At 42.2% G+C, this 15788-nt stretch overlaps 1 protein-coding gene across 2 annotated transcripts in view; it reads right to left on the bottom strand.

Annotated features, from left to right (window-relative positions):
- Window positions 1-15788, bottom strand: part of kcnn1a (potassium intermediate/small conductance calcium-activated channel, subfamily N, member 1a) — a 48486-nt gene that overhangs the window by 27645 nt on the left and 5053 nt on the right. The gene's annotated exons all lie outside the window — the stretch shown is intronic.

Raw genomic sequence — 15788 nt, 5'->3', positions numbered from 1 at the left:
ATTGAATCTTTGCACTGCACAAATTTAGATATAAATGATTAATGCTCGGCATGGCCCTGTTTCCTGTTGGAGAAACACTCTTTCCTGCAGAGACGAGTGGCGCTCCGTCCCAAAGAGCAGAGAGACTTGGAAAGAGTGGACCTTCTGATGTGAGATTCTTGCTATTTTAAGTGAAAACAAAGGGCAACCCTTCCTTTAGCAAAAGACCTAAAAGGAAACTATGTGGCGTTCATTTTCTTTTTGATGACCTAATATGCAACTTAAGGGCAGGGGGCTACATCAAGCCAAACATTTATTGAGCTGTATGGTGAAGTAAAAATAGTCAAGCAGTGGAAAGTTTGTCCTTGCTGTTTCCAGGGTTATTTGCTGTGGGCAAGTGTGAGCTGCTGAACACACAGGGCCAGATGTACTGAGCCCTTTGGTGGTTTGGGGCACAGATTCGACGCATTCTGCTCTGAAAAAGACATGCGTGTTATGTCTCAAATAGGCAAAGTGCTGGAAGAGCAGTTTGGTACGTCATCTCCATGAGTCATCAACAAAGTGCACTTCTCTTCTTTATGCATATGTATTTAAGGGACATTCGCGCAAATAACAGGCAGGGATAGTATAAGTGCGGTTAATCAGGTATTCCATTGAATTTACTGAAGTGTCATGCAATTAGTTGGGGGTCAATTCTGTGTGAAATTCCTCCGCCTCCGAATAACAGGTGCAAATTAAAGGTGTATTAAAGCCGCTGGTGAATCCCAGTCTGCATTTTGTCACACACACTGGTGCTGAATACACTGGTACACCGGACTGGATGTATACATCAACATATTGATGTTGTTGTGTTTTTAATCAGAAGTAGTGTAAGTGCAGTTGCAAAGTCTCTCCAGGCTGTGTCCATGACAGTTTCGTCTTCAGGAGCAGCAAAATCTACAGGATCAGAAGCAGATGGGTGACTCCTGTTGTATGGATTGGATATGGACACCCAAATTTGGTGAAGTTGAATTGTGTCCCTCTAAAATTGGATTCCAATATGGCTGAATGTAGATTGTTGTTTATTTTCAGAGCTTGTTGAGGGCTCCGTGTTGGCCAGATTCCACCGTTCAGCTGTGCCTTTTAAACTCTCATTCACACGCTAAATGCGCATAGTAGGCGGGCACATTCAGTGATTGCGTAATTTGTTGCAACATCTGTTAATTAGATGTTAATTTCACACTAGTTGCGTCACTCTCAGCAAGAGTACAGCACGGACTGGAATACATTAAATATCTTTCACCGCTCCTTTTCACCTTTCATTTTCAGCTCTCTGACGTCACTGATAAAGGAAATGACTCTAGTCTCGAAAACTCTTTTTAAGTGAAACCCAATTTCAGTCAGAGTGAAACTGCAGGAAAGACTTTTGACTCCAGAGAGTCGTTTCTGATTTAAGATTCTTAGTCATCCAGATTGTAGGATACCTAGAAGTCCAAACTAATCTGTTTCATTTCTTGTTATGCACAGAAAACGTTCCATCCATGCAAACCCTGTCTAACAGTCACCCCAGCAGCATCTATCTGCCTGTCTATCCGCTGCCCTTGAGAGACTCCAGCAGATTATCATAATGGGTTATGAAAACTTTACATGGAACACTGCTTTTTCTGAAACAAGTCGGGGGTGTGTGATAGCACTGCTGTCCCTTTTTTTTTATTATCCTTGACAAAGTATGCCTAATGCCTATAAATGTGCTGGTGGGAATAAAGACGGATGGTCCTAATGGAAATTTGCTAACTGCGGTCCTGTGATGCTATCGTCTTGCGCATATTGTGGCTCCATGAGAACAGGACTAAAGGTTAAGGATTAGTGCAGCCTAATGTGTTTCTAATCCCCTTTTCTGTATTAAATAGCTTTTTTATCTGTGCCATTAGGATCCGTCTACACTTTGGGAGACTTACAGTGAACTTTAAATTTGAATGACAGGAAATATTGTACAAATATTGTAGCTGCTGATATGGAAATTAGACTCAAGATTGTGTTATTTATGTGAGAAAGAAGAAAGAAAGTAGGCTAATGAGCTCCCCTATTACCAAAATAGTCGGCAAACAAACTATTCCAATTTTTGCCAAAAGTATGTTGCATGTGATTGCTCAGGATTTACCCTTTAAATCTGTCTGACTATTGAAAGCTCCTGAGTTTGAAAGTTTGCAAAAATAAATTCCTCCATGCTCCTTCAAAGACAACGATTGGATTAAAATATCTCGTGACAGATTTTGTCCTGGATAACATCGCTCACTGTGCACAGAAATAAACCCTGCCCACTCTACAGAAAACTACTTCTTGCAATTTTCGCTTAATTGGCGAGGAAGGAAACGTTGCTGCAACAGCAATGATAAGGGTCCCTCACTTTGATTGTGTTTGTTGCACCTCACATACAAACACTATTCAATTACTGCCTCGCCATATATAGTAGGAAGGATTTGATGCAAACTGCACACTTCTGTAGATTTGTGAGTGTCAAATAAAATATATTAAAGAGGACACACATTACAAGTGAATTAATAGCATAATAGTTACCATATAATGTTTTGGGCAAAGATGTACCTACAGCATGAGCAAAACAACAACACTACTAAAATGACTGGGATTTCTCTGTTTCATCCAATGTAAATAGTTATACAGGGCAGCGTTCCATGGGTTAATCCCTCCCAGGAGTCCTCCCTTCTGCAGGTGAGAAGCGATGACATCACACCCTTGGCAGGTAGTGGAGGCCGAGCAGTGACGAGGAGGCAAGAGCATGGAGGAAATCAAAGTTGACTTACTGATCTTGTTGTGTTAAACAATACAACAAACAAGAACGAGACAGCATCGCTTTCCGTGTGTAGTTTGAACAGCCAGAGACTGAACTTCATCACACAGACAGTAAGTAGATTTGTCAGTCTGAATGTATAATAGAGTGTACGTGTGACCCTCTGAACTTCTGAATTTTGAACTATGAGGGAAGGAAGGGAAGCGAATGAGAGATGGATTAAATAATATGTCTTCATACAGCTCGTCCAACAACACACAAATCCTTGGCCAGTTGCTTAAAAAAATGGCAATCTGAAAACATAATTGTGTTCCAAGACGACACACCCAAATGTAGATTTTTATACATTTGAGTTGAGAAACTATTGAAGGTGCAGAATCGTGCTTCAATTCAATAACTGTTAACAAGGTTGCAGAGCTCGGATAGGCAGCAAGTCACGTTTTCATCTGAATGTTCAATGATTTGTGTCTGGCTGGGATTATTCAGTTCACAAGTGGATGGTGCATATTTTCCACTCAAATACAAGACGGATTCTGGCTGTGCAAAGCTTTTGGTTCCACCCTTCATCACGTTAGAGCAGCACCATTACAGAAATACTAAAAGCAGAAAATAGGGAAAGCAGAAAATCCTAAAGAGAATTCCACATATTCTGAGCAGGGACGACGCAAGAAGTGACACCAAATGAGCCCCTAATTTGGTTTCCAATGACCAATTACATGACCATCGATCAGAGTAATATGTCTGTGTCGTGACTGAGGATAACACGGGTATCTGAGAGGTAAAAGGAGAGCGTCACACAAAAGCCTGTTTCAATAACGGAAATGAACAGGATTGATGAGTGCAGGGGCTGCTGTTACATGCTCAGCTTTAGTTACCCGTCTGTGGTGATCACTCTGTTTCGAACCAGGCCAGGACTGACCCAAATACTGGATCTGCAACAGTACCATCAGTCAGTTTGTGTCTCTCATACATCTCTACTTCATATACCGTAAGGAAAGATTTGAAACAGGAAATCTACCAAAGACAGATACAATGATTAAAAAAATAGAAGTAGAAGTGGGGCAATTAAGACAAACTCTCAAACTACCAACAGCTCAGTCTGTGCCTGAGTTTTTTCCTTTGGTCAGACTTAAGAGTCAGTCACAGACTTTGCAGCAGCAGTCCTCACAGCCCATTCCAAAACCTCAAAGCTCTCATTCAATTCCAAATGCTCACCCACTTAGCCATCTAGCCGAGCCCCATCACTTTTCACATTTCCCCTGCACGTGGATTGAAAATTGCGGCGGAAGGGCAGCACTGCCCTTGTCATACATGGATGCCCACCCCGCCCCCCTAACCAAGAGACACCGGGAGGCTGCCTGTCCAGCCGAGCAACGCCTCAATTTCATTCTGAATGGCACGCAGCATCCAGGCCCTATGAAATGGAGCCTCATAATCAAATTGAAAAGCCTCAGCGCAGAACAGTTTAAATGAATGCACTGCAACTCTCTGCCTATATCCTCTCTCCCTCTCTCTCTCTCTCTCTCTCTCTCTCTCTCTCTCCCTCTCTCACACACACATACAAACCTAATAGAAAAATCCCCATTCTTTGGCATTTTTGTGGCTACTGTGCTGCAGTTTCGAATGGAATTATGCATTGTAAAATTAAGTGTTTTCAATTCCGTGGGAATGGGTGTGTGAGTGTGTGAGTGTGTGTCTATGTGAGCATGTGGGTGTCAATTTGTTTAATTGTGTGTAGGTGGACTTGTGCATATGTGTGCTAGTTGAACAAGCTGAGCCACAGCCATGCAGTGGATTAGGTTTGATATTGACGCAGACGGTTTGCAGCGCCGGAACAAGCTGCACAAAACAAAGAGGAAAAATGGTGGGAGACGTGTGTGTGTGTGTGTGTGTGCGTGTGTGTGTGTGTGTGTGTGTGTGTGTGTGTGTGTGTGTGTGTGCCAAACTGTGAACAGAGGCTGACAGGCTGATGTGAATGGAGCCTGACAAAAGATAAAGGGGGGAACAAGGTAAAAGGAAGCACAACAAAACAAGGTAGAGACATAGAAACCAGGAAACAAGTAACAGGAAAAGACAGAGAGAAAGGGAAAGAGAGAGAAATGGAAAAAGAAGGAAGACAGCTCCCTGTTGGTGTCTCTGCCAGCCCCTGGAGTGATTGAAAGCTGCAGGCTACACTCTCTAGTTTGTCCCTGCACCCGAGACGCTGTCACATTTCTCTGACAGGCCAGCAGGCACCAGGGCTTCTCCGTCCATCCCTGATCAGCATGTGGATCATTACTCAGTGCTGGTAGAGATGGAGGGAAACCAGTGAGTGCAGTAGGAGACACAGGCCCTGATCTCCTGAAACAAGTGGTTTGAAATAATCTCCCTGAACTAAAATGCTTCTAACATTATATTATTTTTCAATATAGGGACTTGATTAACCTCCTTTAATCCACCCTTATGTTTGAAGAAAACACCTTAAACCCCAAATAAAAGTAACCACACTGACTTTATGCACATTAACTCTGAGAGGAACCGTCTCAAGGTTTCAGTGTCAGTTACATAATTATACACAAAAAAAACATATAGTTTGTATGTAGAGGTCAAGGGCACAAAGCCGTAGACATGCTACCAAACAATTGGCGCCTCAAAATCAAAGAAGACAGCTCAATGTATGCCAGTGTGTATACATTGTCTTTTTCCAGGCCAATGTCTGGGCAGATTTCTGAAAAGGACACTTGGAGACTCATACGTGTTGAGAATGGAAAGGGGGATTCCACCTACTTATAACTTTCTGTGCGGTATGTCAGATGAAGCATAGAAGCATTAATTTTGGAGCAACATACTCCCGGCGGCACAAGTTCTCACAAGAGGGACGGCATTGATCGATCAAACTTGGAAGATCGATTACCATGTCACACATGTACTCAGATTTGCTGCAACTTACCAAACTACCGCTTTAATTAACGGTTCTAGCTGAACCAAAGGCAGAGGGAATGCCTTTGCTCGTTTGGCCGTCAAATACACATTACTAAAGATGTGTTGGTCGAGACCATATCATCCATTTGCTGACAGGAGACTCAACAAAGACTCGACACCACCACCTTGAGACCTCATTTGAACTTGAGTCTTTTGATTTGAAAAGAAATGACAAACAAAACATTAAGAGCTATGCCATCCTATCGATATTCCTTTTTATAGTCTTTAGCTATGCGTGTTATCATACTCCTATCTGGAATGGTTTGGGATTGACTGCTGGGTCTTCAACGTCTAGTGGTTGTAATTAAATGAAACATAATGAAACATAATGTACTGTAATAGAAGCTGTAATGGAAGCTGCAGGTTTGATAACCCCACTGGAAAACCATTTCCGTAATAGGCAGGGTTCAGTAGTTCACGTATTAAGTGTATCATCACCATAAATCCCAGCAGCCATTGGGCAAGATGCATGGTAAAAACCTGGACAGGTCACCATCCTGTCACAGGGGTTGGCACACGGACAGAAACACACATTTACACCGGCAGTCACATCAGTTCATGCCCCGTAAGTCCATACATGAAGCAGCCCCTCGCCCCAGACTCAAACTCTACACCACCTTGCTGTTAGGTGCCTTAGCAGCCTTAAAACTCCACATTTAAAGGCTGCGTTCATTCTTTATACAAATCACTTCTGTGCTCATAATCACTGTACATATTTTGTGTATTTACAATCTGATACAAGGACAAAGCAAACAAGTGAGACTATTGCTGCTTTGTGTGTACATGAGATCAAACAACTGAAGATGTTGATAAGAGCGTGACGACTGCTGGGTTGTAGTTGATGATCGACAGTCACAATCTATTGAAGATGTGCAGAGAATCACAACAAAACATGTCAGATTTGATTCTGTGTGGAAAATCAGTCTGTACTTACAGATGTGGGTAGTTTGATAAGAGAGAAATATAGAAAGTGTTGCTCTTTCTGTCTTCCCAGAGATTAAAGGATAGTACCCAAAAAAACAAAAACAAAACCTCCATGAATAAGGAATACAGGCACATACTGTTAATGCCTGTGGGGATGTGTCAGTGTTAGGCATAATAATAATCCACAAGGTGTCCAACAGAAACACAATATTACACACATAATTACTATCTAATTAGGATCCAACAAGGTTCCTGCATGTGTGTGTGAGTGTGGTTTATAAACTAGCTGCTGAGGAGATTGGGGTGAACGCTGAAAGGGGGTGGGTGGGGGTGAGAGGGTGTGGGTGTGTGTGTGTGTGTGTTGTGTGTGTGTGTGGGGGGGGGGGGGGGGGGGGGGGTTGCTCTCGCTGTGGGACATCAGCAGCCTCATTATGAAGATACTCTACAATTTCCCGCAAATTAAAGTGGGGTTTGTTAGATATTTGATTTGTGGTTCAAGTCGAACAAAAGGACGGACTGCTGGGAAAAATGTAAAACATATAAATTGAAATATACAGTTGTTGATATCTGTTTAAAGAACCTGGAGCAGATCTTAAGACATTGTATTAACATGGATGTTTTTCCCTCATACTTCGATTATTTGATTTTTTTTAAATGTCACAGAAACACCCAAATTCAGTAAAATTGCCAGAAATCAACATGAGCATATTCAGACAAATAGACCTCAGTATTTCCCCTGGAATCTTTCTCCAGGCCTGCTGCTTACTTCATCAAAAATTCATCAGATTTTCCACTGAAGGCTCACTGCTGTGGGCCTTAACCCTTGATTGTTCCCCTGGGAAAGACGATGAAAATGGCCAGCAGGGTCATAGGGTGTTAAATCCCTGCCTAATAAGAGTGCCAACATTAAATATGAGCGCAGGATTCCAATAGATATCATTTAAATGTCATATATAACATATTATATAACTACTTTATGTTCATGTTCAAATATATGTTTACATACTCCATCTTTCATTCCTGTCCTGCTGCTATTCCTCCCTTTTTTCCTCATTACTCAACCAATAAGATTAGGGGATTTAAATATCTGGGTTGAGTAATCTGAATCTAATTTGAGCAAGAGAAGGAATCCTGCACTCACATTTAATGGTGGCACTCATGACATTAGTCAGGGAATTAACGCCATATGGTCAAACCACAGTAAGTTTGTTTGCACTTACTGCTCGTATAAGTGCTCATAAATGACGACGGAGCAGCAGAGGTCAAATGGTTGTGTTTCTCAGGGGAGCATCTTCGACACCAAGGTGGGCAAACAGAGAGGGCGTAGAAGAAAGTAATCACTCATTTGCAACGGATTAAATCTAGTCCTGACAGTTTATTCTGAGGTGGTTTTATATGAAATCTTGTTCACGCCATCCTGCTGTTCTTAGGATTTTTTAGGATTATGATGAAGAAAATATTCCAAGTGAATTCGGTCACAGTTACTAATATAAAAAGGTTTGATTTGAGATTCTGTTTTGTTCTATCATTTGTTGTAAATGTTGCATTAAAGAAGTGAAGATGAAGGAGATATTTAGAGGAAAAAGTGTACAAATATTTAAACATTTTGGCAGAGATTCAAAGAGCTTTGCCTCGATTAAAGATAAAAAAAAAACCGCACATTTCTTGTCATTGGAATTAATAATCCATCTGCCGACTAAAATATTTTCAGTGTTTCATTTGCAGTATAGTCGACGTGTGGAGATCTCTATGTACACACTCCTTGAGGTTTGACATTGTACATGGAAATGATGCTCCAAGAGCATTTCAATGTTGCACTAATCAGCTCTGTGAAGCGTCCTCCTATTTTACTTAATCAACAGTATTGCCCCCATTCCCCTCCATACACCCCCATTATCCCTGATTGCTTGATTGATGCCAGATTTGTGCCGATAACCCCTTCAAGAAGAACGTAGACCCAGTCCTTGACACATTCCCACACGGCACCCTCTTCCAACTAGCAAAACAACCAGAAACGCACACACACAGGCGCACACGCACAAGCCAACAAAAGCTTGAAATATAGCTTAGTCCATATGGACCCTGAAGACTAAACCATCTTCATTAGGTGACTGTTCCCCTGGTGGCTATTTGACATCCCAACAGAGCCACAATGGCCATATATTCTTCACAGAGATTATCACCCTTAAGTGCCCCATAACCCATGCTCCAATCCCACAATCCTTTTCCTCTTACCACACCGCATCCACTATTGTGAAATCCAACGACAACATCAATGTATAAATGCCACCGCCTGCCAACTTCTATTTTCATTGTGAGGTGATTGTAAGTCATTTGAAAACGAGCCCTCAGTAAATTCAGGCTGAGGCAGTTTCTTTCTCTCCCCGAGGCAAAAACATCAATAGCGGCGAGAGAAGCCAGGACAACCTATAGCACAGGACAGATCGATAGCGCAACAAACTCAGTAAAGATTGACTGGAGAGTTGCCTAGAAACGTCCTGCGTTAAGATTTATGACGGAAGGAGGACACGAGCCAACGGGAGACGCTAAAGGACAGGAGAGGGAGAAAGATGGGAGACAGAGTGATGGGGGATTCTCATTTTTTTCCCCCCCAAATGAGAATATATCAATTTCAAACGTCAGTGATTGACATTAATGGGTTTCGGCTGTAGTTTTCCAGGAAAAATAGTTCAACCATAAACACCTACGAAGACTGTTTTCTCTTATTCCCTGTGTTGCGTTTGTGTCCATCTTTGCTGTTTCTACATGGAGACATTCCTGAAAAGAAACCATTACCCAGGAAAGCAGAATGTACATGCTCAGGATTCCAATGGGAAAATTACCGAAAAACCGACAAGATGAAACAAAAAGATATCAGGTTTCATTCCTCTTGCTCTCTTTATCATGTGTCACACAGCTCCGGCATGTTTCGACTGCTGCAGCGGCCTTCCATAGACCCGAGCTAATTGAATATCCTTATCTGGCTACCAAAAACCCCTTTTCTCCAGTAAATGAAACAGAGGTGGCACATTGGTATTCACCTACAGATGTAACGTAACACACACATGCACACACGCGTACGTGCACACACTTACTGTACTTCACCGCAATGGCACATGATCTTGTTTTTAGGTTGGGAGATCAGTGAACCGTTACATCCCCAGCTATTTGGCACTGCAACACAGTCAAGTGCTGTCCTCCATAGAGTAGCTGCCTTTCACACTAGTCTATTACGTCTCACATGATAAAAGTTCTGGGAATTGTGCTAACAGCCTCAAGCTACAGTTTCCCTCCCCCCCACTTTTTTTTTTTTGGTTATGAAATTAAGTGCTGCAGTTTTGTAATGTCCCCTGGGTCCTTTACTGTAAATTGATTCTATTTAAAAAGGCTTTTTTTCCCAGTCTGACAGAGAGGAGAGACGGCCGTGGGAGGGGGACGAGGGATAGAAACTGGACTTTCAATGAAAAGGGAGGAAAAGAAGAGGCAGCTCTGTTCGTGCAAGGGTTAAAGAGAAAATGGAAGCGAAAAAAAGGGGAAGTGCATAGACCGCTGATCCATCAAGGGGTTAACAATCAGAGGAAAGGCTGATAATGGAGGCTGGAGCAGCTGTATAGGAACTACAACGCGGAGAGGGGTACGCCATAGAAACCATTGACACAGACCACAGAGAAACAGAGGGGGAATGAGTGACGGAGGAAAACACACGCTCCTTGTTTCCTCATGCCCACATGTGAGCTGTCAATGACAAATACAACAAAACTAAAATGTACATATTTCATCCATGGACCTCTTAATCCTTACATAACCATACTGTTCATATTCTATGCTGTCATAGCGTGGAATAGATCATTATTTGACCATCATTATAAGCATCTATACCGAATTTGGACTCTATTTTGTATCCATTACATTTTTGTACATTTGGGTAACTTAAGGGGAAATCCAAGGAAAGTCATTTTGATTGAGTTTTTTCTCATCTCATATGTAAAAAACAGTCAAATTGAGTGTGTAAGCGGTACTGGAAAAACACACGTCCACACGAGAGCATACACAGCCTCTCTCTCCCTCTTTGTAAACACATGACTAGAGAAGCCTAATTAAGCATGGAGTCCAGATGCTGCGACTCCAAACAGAAATGACTTCTGGAGGAGAATAGGCAAGGCAAGGCAAGGCAACTTTATTTATGAAGCTCATTTCAAACACAAGGGACACACTTTAAAAGACATCTCCAGACAAAAGACGGTATAAAATGGCATTTAAATTACAGAATAAAAGAATGTGTTATATCAAAGAGCAAAATTTACAGCTGAGCAAAAGTCCAAGTGCGAGGTTTATTGTTGAACATATTTGTTTTTAGTCTGGATTTAAAAGTAGTCGGTGTTATGTTGCGAGCAAGTCTCAAATCTTCTGGAAGTTAATTCCACCTTTTTGTTGCGTAGTAGCCAAATGCTGCTTCCCTGTGTTTTGTTTGGACTCTGGGGACGGTTAACTGACTGGTACCAGATGACCTGAGGGGTCTGGAGGGTTCATATCGTTAAAGCATTTCAGTGATGTGTTTTGGCCCTTAACTATTTAGTCATTTATTTACAAGCAGTATTTTGAAATCAATTTTCCACACACCTGGAGCCAATGCCAGGATTTGAAAATTGGTCTAATGTGTTGAAATTTTCTACTCTTTGTTAGAACTTTAGCAGATTTCTGAACAAGCTGTTGCTGCCTAAGAGCTTTATTAGAGAGACTTGAAAAGAAACCATGACAATAGTCTCACCTACTGGTAATAAAGGCAAGAACATGTGGCTGATTTTGTAACCGATTTGAAGTGGCTGTTGAAATTCAGATCTGAATCCATAATCACACAAGAATCCTAGCTTGGATATTGTTTTTCAGAGACTGAGCATCAAGGTCTCTAAGCTAACTTTTAGCCTTCCTCTACTCTTCTTTGGCAGCAAAGATTATTACCTCACTTTTGTCCTTAATTAGTTGAAGGAAGTTCTGGCACATCCAGACATTGATCTGCTCAATGCACTGGCACAGCACATTTGTGAGACCATAGTAATCTGGTGACAGAGCTTTATAGATCTGAGTGTCGTCCGCATAACTATGATAAGCGATATTGTTATTTTGCATAGTTACAGGAATTACCAGAGGATTCCTGAAGAACAGGACTGTACACATGGAGAGAAGCTGACAAAGAGTTAATTTGACCTTTACTGTCTTTAGGCAAGACTGTGGCATGGAGATGTTAATGATATACTAAAGCGGTCCACCCACTCATTCACTCACCCGCTCTAATGCATAAACACTGATACACACAACCATGTTCACAAAACACACATGAGCTCATATTCCAGCGCATACGCACACACACACATCGGCAGATACAGTATACAAAGACAACAACAGATATTTATTTGCAGCTCTTGTTTTTTAGCATCAAAAGACTCCAAACACATCACACTGTTGCTTCCCTGTGCAAACTTGTATTTCATTTTCCATTGATTTGAGGAGAAACTGAAGAAAAGAAGCTTCTTTCATCTCTTTTTGTGTTTCAATTTCTCAGGTTCTAGGTTGCAAAATAACAAGTATGGCACACACACACACAAAAAAACAAGCATACACACATAATTTGCTCTTTTAAATGCACGCATATGGCACACTATATACACAGGGGGGGCATCCTATACTTTCTCCTCAGCAACACTCTGTGTGTTTAAAGGTAACAAATGGAGCTTAAATGTTCTGTAAACAGCTACAGGCAGACTGGATCAGACTAGATGTGGATCAGCAAAGCCTTTTTCCTCCCCGCTGAATATTTATCAGTGGCCAGAGGAGGCTGTGATTGAGTTTTACATGGAAGTGGTTGTGTATCATCTGCTGTAAATTAAGTAGTATTGCAGCTCAGGGGATCAGCAGTCAAACTGTAACCTGAGGGCATTAAGACCTGAGGAGAGTGAGAGTAAGATCCCTGTATCCAATGAAAACACAACAGCGGGGAGCTTGTCGTGAATACGCACAAAGCAGAACACACGCCAACAAGCAAGCGCGCTCAGAGAAGCGTGCGGTGTGCACCAACTAGCGTGCTCGCAGGATCTTGTTTGTGTGCGGAATATCACAAAGGCAAGGAGGAGCTGTCCAAAACTTGTATTTTCAAGGGCACGGTGCAAATCAAAGCATGAGTGAATCGTGTGAGCGAATCACAAAGAAATCACACATCTCCCTGTTACTGATAACACAAACTGCACTCCTACCAAACACTGTTTAACAAACAGCCAGTAAGCAATATTGTAATGACATAATGAACTTACACTTTGACGGTATTATAAGATATGAGGAAACACACACGCGCGCGCATATGAAGCCGTCACTGGCCGTCTGAATCTTTCCAGGTTCCTGCATTGTAATGAATGTCGAATATCTGCTTATAGCCGCATTACTCATACGCTCACAGTCTTTTGTGTTGTGATCATGCCCTAACGCAGAAACAGTCTGAGATCAATAACCTAATTAGCCATAAAGCATTTGCATTGCGGTGATACATTATATGCCTGGCATCACTTGGCTAGCATCTCACAGGAATTACCATATAAATGAACTCTGGCCATTTATTAAGAAAGGAGCTGTGGTAGGGACTTGGCATGCTATGGGGTGAAAAAAAAAAAAAGAGATTGTGAGTTGCTGCACGCATTAGAAACAAGGGGAACACCAAGAGAGGTCGAACGGCCAAGCTACAAATTGCATTCGCTGATGGCAGAGCGAGAACATCTGCCACGCTGCGACTATGCGCGCCGAGCACGCAGCGAGCGGCGAGGCTCGCGGCTGCTGAGGAAACCCCCAACACTCTTTGTATTTAACTGGACTGCAAGTAATTCAATACACCAGTGAAGGAGAGAGAGGGAGAGAGAGAGAGAGAAACTGCACTATTGGAACACCTCTTTGTGTGGGCTCTCAAACAGTGTGCGATTGTGTATGTGTGCACTCTATATGGATGGCATGAAAGGCAAGTATGTAAAGAATTGTTCATACCAACAACAATCTGTGTTCTGTGCACGTTTGCTTGACCAAACTCAATGGCACACACACATAGAGAGAGAAAATAGAGAGAGAGAGAGAGAGAGAGAGAGAGAGAGAGAGAGAGAGAGAGAGAGAGAGAGAGAGAGAGAGAGAGAGAGAGAGAGAGAGAGAGAGAGAGAGAGAGAGAGAGAGAGAGAGAGAGAGAGAGAGAGAGACAGAGACAGAGAGACACAAGACATTTCAGTGGAATGAAAAGGCCTTTCACACTCACTCTGTCTCACTAAAGAGAGAGAGAGAGAGACTGCTACTCAATACCAGCCTGATCTCTCCATAGCAACAAACATGGTAACACAAATCTATTTCAGAGCAGGAGCTCAGCGTAGCACTTAAATGCAGCACAAACACACACACACACAAAAATAGGGAAAACAGCGATCAATAATTAAAAGACCTTCATGTTCATACTTACTGTCTTTGCGTTGCCGTCCACAACAGAAAGTACAGGCTCACACAACTCACGCCTGCCTCTTCTCATACATGCGTGGAAACGTTATCAGCGACCTACAGCCACTCTTCGGTCTTATTCACAGGACGTCTTGGATCTGCCCCGGTGAAATGAATGTGTCTGACATTTAATTGTGTAGTGGTGTGTATTTACTTTGAAGGTGTTGGCTGCCCTCACTAACACGAGCGCAAGGCAGTGGAAACATGGACGGCTAATGAGAGGAAAAACAAAGGGAGGCCCCGTAACAACAAACCCGGCGACGGAGAAAGTTTAAATTAACCTAATGTTTCTCCTGGCAAACACTGAGGCGTAGATCATAACCATGTAAGCAAACCTGTCAGCATCGGTTGTTCTCAGCTCCTGCACTCCACATTAGCTCAGCATTATCACACAGCCAACACAAATAAACAACTGATAAGATAAACTACTTTTTTTAAAGATTTCGTCAACCCCCAATGACCTCAGGCTCTTCCTTAGTTTGGACAGAAGTAAAGCTGAAACACAGGAGCAAAGGCTCTTCTAGGATTCGGTTGTACAGATTTCCATGTTCCTATTTTCCTTCCGAGTCTATTCTGGAACCTTGTGTCCGTCCACTTCTGATCTAATTCTAATCTTCCTCGCAGTAGCACCTCTATGCATACAGAGTGAAATCGGACAATGTAGTCACTGAATTCCACCAAGGAAGCCTGTGCTGCTGTCTGTTGTCTCAGTTGGTCAGCAAATCCCCGTGTTACATGTTGACATAAACATATTACAGAAGCACCGATCAAACACGACGCTTTTGGGAGCTTTACTCGGGGTTTGTCTTACTGGATGCATTTCTGTTGGCACAAACCTCAGACTTTTGCAGTTTTGTCAGTGTTCAACACATACTCCCACTCTATTCCATTCTAAAAATGAGGGAAAGTAACAAGTATGTCCCCTTAAAGCATGCTTTGGTACAAAATGATATTAGTTAGAACATAAAACGAATTCCGAAAAGCTTGAAAAACATCACTGAAACTCGAAACAAAGAGCTTTAAACGGGCAAACCAGGAAACAGTAGAGACACAATAGGAGAGCAGAGAGAAAGTATTCGATGCTAACTTCCGATTAAATTACAAAGAAGTTAGCAGTAAAATAAAGAATAAGTCAATCCTCCAGACAGGGTCAAAGACGCTAAGATGTTGCAAGTGTCACTGTGATGTAGTCCCTGTTGACCTTTCCTCCATCATATATGGTGATTATAAGTGTGTTGGGCTGCAGTTTGGCAGGAGCTGAACAAAAGGCTTTACTGTAATAGCGTTTGTCCTCTTTCAGCCCATCAATTCTGCAGTGACACATTCAACCTCCAGAAAGGTAAGGCTGCCACCTGCTCATCTCACACATAGCCCCAGATCACTTTGTACAAACAGGACGTGTATCTGTGTGTGTGTGTGTGTGTGTGTGTGTCGACACGCACACACTTGATTTGATAGAAGACGATAGTCATGGCAGCAGGCTATGACTACGTCTTTCTAATAATCTTAATCATTTTACTAAAGTATGAAATGATGCATTTGACAAACAATGAGATTTTGTAGATAGGCGAGACTTCGGTCAAGAACAGGATTGGGATCTAGATGGATCACTTGTCATGTG

This window comes from Genypterus blacodes, unplaced genomic scaffold (genome assembly GCF_046128005.1).
Source record: "Genypterus blacodes isolate CSIRO-AG114 ecotype Tasmania unplaced genomic scaffold, CSIRO-AGI_Gbla_v1 ptg000029l_1, whole genome shotgun sequence".
In the NCBI taxonomy this organism is placed as follows: Eukaryota; Metazoa; Chordata; class Actinopteri; order Ophidiiformes; family Ophidiidae; genus Genypterus; species Genypterus blacodes.
Note: the sequence above shows the minus strand (reverse complement) of the source record. Positions and strands in the feature narration are given on the sequence as shown.